This window comes from Phodopus roborovskii, unplaced genomic scaffold, assembly GCF_943737965.1.
Source record: "Phodopus roborovskii unplaced genomic scaffold, PHOROB, whole genome shotgun sequence".
Taxonomy (NCBI): domain Eukaryota; kingdom Metazoa; phylum Chordata; class Mammalia; order Rodentia; family Cricetidae; genus Phodopus; species Phodopus roborovskii.
The window spans coordinates 112013-122221 of record NW_026125975.1 but is presented as its reverse complement, the minus strand read 5'-3'; the positions used below and the strand labels follow the sequence as shown (position 1 = coordinate 122221).

At 38.1% G+C, this 10209-nt stretch overlaps 1 long non-coding RNA gene across 1 annotated transcript in view; it reads left to right on the top strand.

Moving 5' to 3' along the window:
* The first annotated feature begins 1938 nt into the window (after positions 1-1938).
* LOC127218200 (uncharacterized) overlaps positions 1939-10209 on the top strand; it is a 94995-nt gene continuing 86724 nt past the window's right edge. Inside the window, exon 1 of the long non-coding RNA XR_007834166.1 lies at positions 1939-1976. This is a non-coding gene — a long non-coding RNA (uncharacterized LOC127218200). The remainder of the gene's footprint in view (positions 1977-10209) is intronic.

Here is a 10209-nt window from a genome sequence, read left to right as displayed (position 1 = left end):
CCTTTTGAGTTAATTTGTTAGAGTCTGCATTAAGTTCTTGGAACATAGAATCATGTGTAGCTAAACAAAATAATGCACAAGATATCAGTTTACCTGGATGAGTTTCTCTTGTTTTTTTGACAAAAAGTTGACATATTTAACTTTGCTGTTCTTTTCTTTTTCTCTTCCTCCCCTTTTGGTACTTTCCCTAATATTGTATACCTCTCAATCACTGAATCACTGCATGGTTGTTGCAGGTAGAGAAGTCATGCCATGTGTCAATATATGTACTATGTTTTCTATAATCCTATTGCATTCTGATCTCACTTCTATAAAAATGACTTTTGTAATCAGATATCATTTAGAGGGTGTCAGGAATATAGTTTAACCAGTCAAGTCATGTTTTAAATTTATCTTATACAGAATATGCATACTAATGCATCATGTTCTCAATGATTATTTTTTAATTTTTTATTTATGAACTCTGTTTTATTCATGTTGTTTTCAATCTGGAATCATATTTACTCTTTTTGCCCAAAAAGAACAATGGGTTTGAAGGATCAGGCATATTCTATAGGGATGACCTGAGTTTAGATACCTAAAACCCAAAATTTAGGTCAAATAAAACTCAACTCCAGATGCAGGGTATCTGACAATCTCTACTATGATAGATAATAATTGTACATATGGGAAACACCTCTCTACACACAATCTGGAACATATAAAAACTAGGAATGAATTTGTTTTCAAAATTTTTTGTTACTGTAAAACAACAATGAGAGCAAAACCAGTCTCTTTGAGTGGATGATTCTAATAAAATTTGTTTCTATTTTAATTTTTTTTTAATTTAGTTTTCATTTTACATACCAATCCCTCTTTCCCACTCTTCTTCCCCAACCTACTCTCCCTTCCTTGCAACTTTTGGGGTGAACAGAGAGGGTAAGGCCCTCACTCAGGGGTCAATAATGTACCGCAGACAAATCTGATGAAGGACCAAGCCTCTCTATCTTTTATCTCGACTGAGCAAGGTATCCCACTATAGGGTGTGGGCTCCAAAAACACTGTTCAAGCAACTGGGTTGGGTGCTGGTTTCACTACTCTGGTCCCCCTAACAGATCAAGTCACCTAAGTGTCAACCACATTCAAAGGGTCCAAGTTTATTGCCTTAAAGGTGCCCTAGCTGTCACTCCATACTCTGTGAGTTCCCACTAGTACAGTAGATGTGGTGTGGCTTTGTTGGAGAGGGCTTTCCCTGTTAGAGTAAGCACATCAACGTAGGGTCAGGCATTGATATTCTTAGTCTCAGGAATGATGCACAGTGTGTCAGACAATGCCCTGTTACCTCTGAGTCATGCTGTAAGGACTCTAACCTCGAGGACTGCAGCAGTCTCCATGATGTCATGTTCCCTACCATAACAGAACCTCTGAAATTTTAAGTGTAGACACTTAAATTAAAATGCTTTCCTTGAAAGTGTTGCCCTGGCTCTACAGTGTCTCTTACAGCATATTAGAAACCTAACAAAGACATATGTTGGTTCCAGGACCTTATTTTCTATTTCTTATGATAGGCTCTCCCTATCATACAATTTATTTCCTGATGTGTTCTCAGTAGTGTTGTTCTGGCAACTTGCCTCTCCCTTTATGTGTCTGTTTATTGGGATTTCTTTCTCAGGGCATATGCAAATTAAATGGCCAAGAAATGCTGCATGTGGACCTCTTATTCAGTTTACTTCTAATGTGACTGGGTGAATGCATCCTAGAATGTACATGTGTAAAACAAGTGAGGGAAGCACCAAGGATTATATGACTATATTGTCAAAGGACGTTTACATTTACAATGTGAGAATTATACTTCTTTGTGTTATTTTAGGATGCAGTGACCTATGACGATGTGCACATCCACTTCGCTGAGGAAGAGGGGCTTTCCTAATCCCCTTCTCAGAAGTATCTCTACAAAAATGTGATGCTGGACACCTACAGGAACCTCACTGCTACAGGTAAGACTGAATTTTCTCTTTTCATGTTTTAAAATAAGGGACCAACTGTTTCTCTGATTATTGATACTATTCTGTAATTTGATTAAGAAAAGGGAAAATTGGGTGAGTGAGGCATGGTTCTAAGGTTCATTGAAGTTATTACTTAAATTTTGTACAATTTGCAAGAATACATCATATATTTTCTGTTATTTCAGGCTACATTTGGGATAACCATAATACGAAGGATCATTACAAAGTCTAGAAGACACAGAAGGTAAATTTTCATGTGCATATTTATGCAAATTTGGCTCTGCAGATATTTTAATATATCCTGAAAATTTTATTGAAGAGTCACACTTAAAAAATTAAAAAGATTAAGAAGAGCAACAGTGAAAATAAGTGTAGTTTAAAGTACAGTGATGATTGTCATTTTCTCACAAAACCCTGTACCTCAGTGAAAGGTAGCTCTTCTGTGTTTGGCAAGGCATTTGTGTAAAATGAGAAGGAAACTATGTCTTAACATATATCACCCTTTGAATTATAGCACCCGGATATCTATTCTGTAGATATGCCAGTCTGTTTAGTTTCATTCTATTCAGATATTTTAAACAGTATACATGTTCAATAGGAGACACGTATATGTCCAAGACCTCCTAAGAAAAGTCTATAGTTAAGCAGGTATTTCTTATCTATTTGTGACTTTGCTATGGATATTGAAAGGGTCAGTTTATGAGTGTCAAGAAGGTGTTACGGAGAAACCTTAAATTTGATTTAAAGATAGTCAAAGTGTGAATGCTATGTGGAAACCTTTTATTTGTTTTCTTAGTTTCATAAGCATATCATATGTAGAGCCGTGTAGTTGTGGCCCATACCTTTAATTCCAACATTCATGATCAAGAGCAAGGTGGGTCCCTTCAGTTTGTGATCACCCCAGTCTACAAAGTGAGTTCCAAGATAGCTAGAATTACACAGAGACATTCTGTGATTAGAAAATGTAGGGGGAGTATTTAGTTTACTCTAAATACAAGCCATGTGAATTTAGAATGTGTAAAGAAGCACCGTACCTCTCTTAGGACAGTGAGAAGAAATGAAAGATATTTAGTAGTCCCCTCTTTGAGGATATGTGTTGAGGGTGAAACAACTTTCAAATTTATCAGTATTCCTAAGTCATCTGAAAGATACCATCAATTTACACTGTAGCAAATCCATATGACCGTTGGAATGTGTGAATGCTTCCATTTGCACTGGTATATTTAGCCAATGTAGTATGATTTCTATAAAGGAAAAACTGATAAATAGTATAAATATGGCAAAGCTCTGAGGTGATTTCAATTCTTTCAATTATATGGGAGATTTTATGTAAATAGATGCCATAATTGAGGGCCATGAAATAAAGCTCTTACTCTGAATCCACAGGTATCTTCCATGAAAACAAAACAATACCACATTAGAGAGCATTATGAATGTATAACTCAAGATCTGATTCTTGTTTACAATTAGGCCAATTACAACTTTATTTTATACATGTACTAACTTTCTTTAGTATCATGCATGTGGTAAAGTTTTACATATGCTAATGATCTTTGAGGAATCAAAGAAGCCATAAGGGAGTGAATCCTGTGAATATACACAATGAATGTGTGAAAAACTTTGTGGGTTACAGGCATCTTCAATGGCATGAAAAAAATTCATACTGGAGAGAAACCGTATAGAAGTCTAGAGTGTGGTGAAGTCTTTGCATATCACAATTTCCTTCTTCTCAATGACAGAGCACACATAGTAAAAAACACCTATGAATATAGTCAATGTGGTAAAGCATTTGCAAGACATACTATGCTTAAAAGACATCTTAGAACATATACTGGAGGGAAAACACAAGACTATAATCTATGTGGCAAATGTTTTTCACAATACAGTTATATAGTATGTCACAAAAGAACACATATTGGAGAGAAACCCTATGTATGTGAAGCCAATGTGGTAGGGCATTTTCACAAGTTAGTACGCTACAATCTCATCATAGAGAACACATACTGGAGAGAAAAACTATGTATGTAATCAATGAGGTAGCAGCGTTTCCACGTGCCAGGAATCTCCAGTCTCATCATAGAACACATACTAGGAGAGAAACCCTATGTATGTAATCAATGTGTTAGGGCATGTTCACATGACAGTACTCTCAAATCTCATCATAGAACACATACTGGAGAGAAACCCTATGTATGTAATCAATGTGGTAGGGCATTTGCAAGTAATGGTCATCGTAAAAGACATATAAGAACACATACTGGAGAGAAACCCTATATATGTAATCAATGTGGTAGAGCGTTTTCATATACCAGTAACCTCGGGAGTCTCATCACAGAACACATATGGAGAGAAACCTTATGGATGTAATCAATGTGGTAAGGCTTTTTTACAACACCCAATCTGGTATGTCATAAAGGTACACATACTGGAGAGATACCCTAAGAATGTAGTCCAATGTAGTAAAGCCTTCACAATATATGATGTGCCTAAAAGTCATATAAGAACACATACTGTAGAGAAACCTTATGGATGCCATGAATGTGATAAAGCCTTTGCATATCCCAGCACTATCTTACGTCATAAAAGAATGTATACTTGTAATATAATGAATTTATCCCATGTGGTAAAGCCTCTCTATGTATCATTAGTCTTTATAATCAAAGAAATAAATCATAGTGCATAAAAACACTATACATGTATCCATTGTTGTAATGCTGTGCACTTTCTGCTTATCCCAATGATCTTTGTGAGCCTAAGCAAACCCTTATAGGAAGGAATCTACCTAGAAAGGATGTGGTATGATCTTCATTCAACACACATTGACTTTCATAGTTTTCTGGAGAGAGAAATATCTGACACGTGTGAACAATCAGTTCAAGCACTACAATGCCTCTGTTTTGTTCTCACTTGCAAACTCATGTGGAAAAAGTCCTGGAACTTCATTTGTAAGGAAGCATGTTTCATGGTAACACTTGACTTGATTTACATAAAAACCTCATTCACATGGATTGCTATCTCTAAGCCCAATCCTTCATGCTTAGTTTCTTTTACATGAAATAATTAATGTTGCAGGGAAAACTTTGAATACTTTAAGACCCTGAACACAATGGTTACAGGATTGAGTACACATTGGAGAAAATTATTCAAATATGGAAATCTGTTTAGAGATTTGATTTAATTTTAATTATGTGATGTCAGTGTGTGAGTATGTGATTTTTCATGGTTTCTCACAAGGTTACACCCTTTCTTGAGTATTCCTGTAGTAGGAACTACAGTAAGTTCTCAGAAAACTGACATAGGTCATGGCAAAGTACTTGCCATAATTTTGTTCATCCACATTTCTAAACCTGTACGTATTTTAGATCCTATTTTATCATCTTGATATCAGGTAATAGGGAAGAAATCATGAATGAGGAAACCTACATCATGTAAATAATTTTGTGAACATATTAGATATCATACTTGTCTTTAGTCTTTATTGTTTTTGTGTTTTTTTCTGAGTTATGAATGCCCATTCTTAGGTTGGTTTGTTTCTTTCATATTTTTTTTTAATTTTATATAACTAAGTCCATTTAAATGAAAACAAACATTTATAGACAATATTTGGGCGTTGTTCTTTCCAAACTACTTCCTGCTGGTAAGGGGCGCTGTCATGGGAAATTCGAAGACGAGTCAGAAATCTTGGCTGTAGTCTGTCAGGCTGCTTTGTCCAGCTGTTTTGAATGTAGGATCACCTGGTATTCTGTTTCAGGTGGTCTGGCCTGATCAAACCACATTAGTCTGGAAGGAATCCACATCTTTTCATTTTCTGTGGAAACAAAAATAGAAATCCTTTTCCCCAATAACTTGTACTTGAACTTATATTTTGGTGTCAAAGCATTTTTTTTAATTTAATTTATTATTTTACATGTTGATCCCAGTTCCCCTCCATCCCTCCCAACCACCTTCACGCCATCCCTCCGTTTTACCCTCTCTGCCCTCTCACAAGCACTCTAATGACCCTCCCCTTCCATCCCCTCATCCCAGTTCCATATGTAGGGGAATGTCATCCATTAGGGGTCATGTAGGTCTGACAGGTCATGTGAAGTAGGGACTAGGGCTTCTCTCCTGTCTCTAGATTAAGGCAGTTAACCCTCCATGGGGGATGTGTTTTCAAAGTCCTTTTGTGGTCCAGGAATACATCCTGGCTGCACTGTCTGAGGGCGCTTAGACTGCTCAATCCTTCTGGCTGAGACCCATATTCAGGGGGGCCTGAGGCAGTCCCATGCTGCCTTCCCAGCTATCACTCTGGTGGCCCATTAGCTCCTCCTTCTTCAGGTAAGCTGTCTCTATGTGTTTCTGCCGCCTGGTCTTGTCCTCTCCCTCTGTATCTGAGTTCTAATTCGGCTCACTGTTTATGTGTGGGTGTTTGCTTCTGTTTCCATCAGGCATTATTTGAGGGGCTCCTTGGAGAAGTTAGTTGTTGATCTCACTCTCCGGGAAGGGCATTTAGGATAGCCTTTTGATAGAAGCTCAAATGGTTAGTTAGCAGCAGTCTTGTAGTTCTACAGACCTTGCTTTGTGTTCAATTTTATCTTAAAACCAATATTGACTCCCTCTTTTATGTTCTCTCTCTGTCTCTGTCTCTCTGTCTCTGTCTCTCTCTCTCTTTCTCTCTCTCTCTCTCTCTTTCCTGTCTTCTATTCCTAACCAGGCTCAATCTTCCTGGTGGCACATATTTTCCTTTCCTCCCCGTCGTTTTCTCCTACTTCTCTCTCCATTCGCTGCCCCCCCCCCACTTCCCCTGAGCTCTGGGGGATTTGTCCATTTCCAGTTCTGTGAGGGACTTTACATGAATCTCTTAGAATAAACCTTATATCCTAGTTCCTCTGGTGGTGTGAATTATAGGCTGGTGGTCAATTGATCTAGGTGTAAAATCCATATATGAGTGAGTACATACTGTGTTCCTCTTTTTGTGACTGGGTTACTTCATTCAGGATGGTTTCTTCATGTGCCATCGACTTGCCTGCGAATTTCAAGATACCATTATTTTTCTCTGCAGAGTAGTATACCATTGTGTAGATGTGCCACATCTTCATTAACCATTCTTCAATTGAGGGTCATCTAGGTTGCTTCCAGGTTCTTGCTATTACAAAGAGTGCTGCTTTGAACATAGTTGAACAGATGTCTTTGTTTCATGGATGTGAATCCTTTGGGTAAATGTCTAAGAGTGGGATTGCTGGGTCCTGTGGTAAACTAATTCCCATTTTCCTGAGGAAACACCGTACTGATCTCCAAAATGGCTGTATGAGTTTGCACTCCTAACAGCAGTGGAGGAGTGTTCCCCTTTCCCCTCATCCCCTCCAACATGAGTCATCATTGTTGTTTCTAATTTCAGCCATTCTGGCAGGAGTAAGATGGTATCTCAAAGTTGTTTTGATTTACATTTCCCTGAAAGCTAGGGATGTGGAGCATTTTCTTAAGTGTCTTTCAGCCTTTTTGATTTCCTCTATTGAGAATTCTTTCTTCAGTTCTGTACCTCATTTTTTTAATAGGGTAATTTGGTGTTTTGTTGACTAGTTTCTTGAGTTCTTTGTATATTTTGGAGATCAGCCCTTTGTCGGATATAGGATTAGTGAAAATCTTTTCCCAGTCAGTGGGTTGCCGCTTGGTCTTGTCTACTGTGTCCTTTGCCTTACAGAAGCTTCTAAGTTTGAAGAGGTCCTATTTATTAATTGTTTCTCTCAGTGTCTGTGCCCCTGGAGTTATGTTCAGGGAAGCAATGTCCTATACCAATTTGTTCAAGGGTACCTCCTACTTTCTCTTCTAAGAAGATCAATGTGGCTGGATTGATGTTGAGGTCTTTGATCCATTTGGACTTGAGTTTTGTGCATGGCAACAGACATGGGTCTATTTGCAGTCTTCTACACACCCTCATCCAATTGTGCCATAACCATTTGTTGAAGATGCTGTCCATGCCCCATTGTATAATTTTAGCTGTTTTGTCGAAAATCAGACGTTCATTCATGTGTGGGTTGATATCAGGATTTTCAATTTGATCCCTTTGGTCTACTTGTGTATTTTTATGCCAATACCAGGCTGTTTTCAGAACTATAGCTCTGTAGTAGAGCTTAAAGTCATTAATGGTGATGTCTCCTAAGTTCTTTTATTATATGGGGTGTTTTGGCTATCCTGGCTCTTTTGTTATCATTTCAAGGTCGGTGAAGAATTGTGGTGGGATTTTAATGGGGATTGCATTGAATCTGTAGATTGTTTTTGGCAAGATTGCCATTTTTGCTATGTTTATCCTACCTATACAAGAGCATTGGATATCGTTCCATTTTCTGGTATCTTCTTTAATTTCTTTCTTTAGAGCCACAAAGTTATTATTATTAGGTCTTTTACCTGTTTGGTAAGTGTTACACCAAGACACTTTATGTTGTTTGTGGCTTCTGGCTATGGTAAAGAGTGATGTTTTTCTGATTTCTTTCTCTGTAGGGCTTGAGTTTATCTTGTATCCTGCTAGTTTGCTGAAGGTGTTTATCAGCTGTAGGTGCTCTCTGGTAGAGGTTATTGGGTCGCTTATGTAAACTATCATATCATCTGCATATAGAGACAGTTTTTCTTCTTCCTTTCCAATTTGGATCCCCTTGATCTCCCTTTGTTGTCTTATAGCATTAGCTAGAAATTCTAGTACGATATTGAAGAGATATGGAGAGAGAGAGGGCAGCCTTGTCTTGTTCCTGATTTTAGAGGAACTGACTTAAGTTTCTCTCCATTCAGTTTGATGTTCGCAGTTGGTTTGCTGTATATTGCTCTTATTATGTTTAGGTATGTTTCTGTTATTCCTGACCTCTCCAAGACCTTTACCAAAAAATGTCCAGGGCCAGCTTGATTCAATGCAGAATTCTACCAGACAGTCAAGGAAGAAATAATACCGCTACTCCTCAAATTGTTTCACAAGATATAAACAGACAGTTCATTGCCAAACTCTTTATATGAGGCCACAATAACCTTGGTACCCGAGCCTCACAAAGACACAACTAAGAAAGAAAATTACAGACCAATATCCCTGATGAACATTGATGCAAAAATACTCAATAAATTACTGGCAAACCGAATTCAAGAATGCATTAGAGAAATCATCCAACATGACCAAGTAGGCTTCATCCCTGGAATGCAGGGATGGTTTAACATATGAAAATCTATCAATGTGATCCCCCATATAAACAAACAGAAAAAGAAAAACCATATGATTATCTCCCTAGATGCTGAAAATCCTTCGAAAAATTTCAACATCCTTTCATGATAAAGGTCATGGAGAGATCAGAGATAACAGGAACATACCGAAACATAATAAGAGCAATTGACTTTAGTCTTAATAATAAAATTGATTCATGTGGAGATTATCTGTTAGTAAGTTCACTAGATAGAGTACAAATGATATATTAGGTAGTATTGGGGAACAACTTACACGGATGATAATAAAGAACTTCGGAGATGTTCCATCTTAGAAGGATGCAGTCCCTGCCTTTCTGATTTGATCTGGAACATAGTAGAGAGAAGTGAGAGACAGAAATGTGGAAAGGGAGTGAGAAATAGATGGTGGGGGAGTAAGAGAGTTACAGACAGGTTGCGAACGAGAGAGGTTTACCCCAAGGTTCTCAACCTTCTGTTCATATACACAGAACCAAAGGCACTACATAAGAAATAAATTCATGAGATGATCTGAGCAGAAAACCTGGATTTGCAAGAACACCCCCTCTAAATGGTGGGTCCACTAGAGGTTCTTAGTGGTTCCTATAGCCTAAGTGACAAAACCAGGCAAGCAGAAGATACACAGCTGCTTGAGAGTGGGATTTGTAAAATGGTAACCAAATAATCCCACCATTTGTATACACATAGAAGCCCACAGGGCTTTCACCTAAATTACCCTGAGACCCTGAGTGTGGGGGCATTGGTCTGAGTCTGGCTTCTTTTTGCTAGCAATGGACAATGTGCGGTGGAATTTAAATGTGTTGGTGGACTCAGCAGGAGGTGTACATAGAGAAGTTTTCTCTTAGCTGACAGGTTGGAGACTTTAGGCATCTGTTCCTTGAGTAGGTGGATAAGGAGGGTTGAGTGACGCTTCAGCCATAACATTGTGTTGCAGGTAGCACCATTCCGTTCCCCAACCTCAATGTACCTAATGCAAACCCTCATCTGAATTCACCTAAGTTCAGTCTTCCCTGAAAAAGCTGCCATT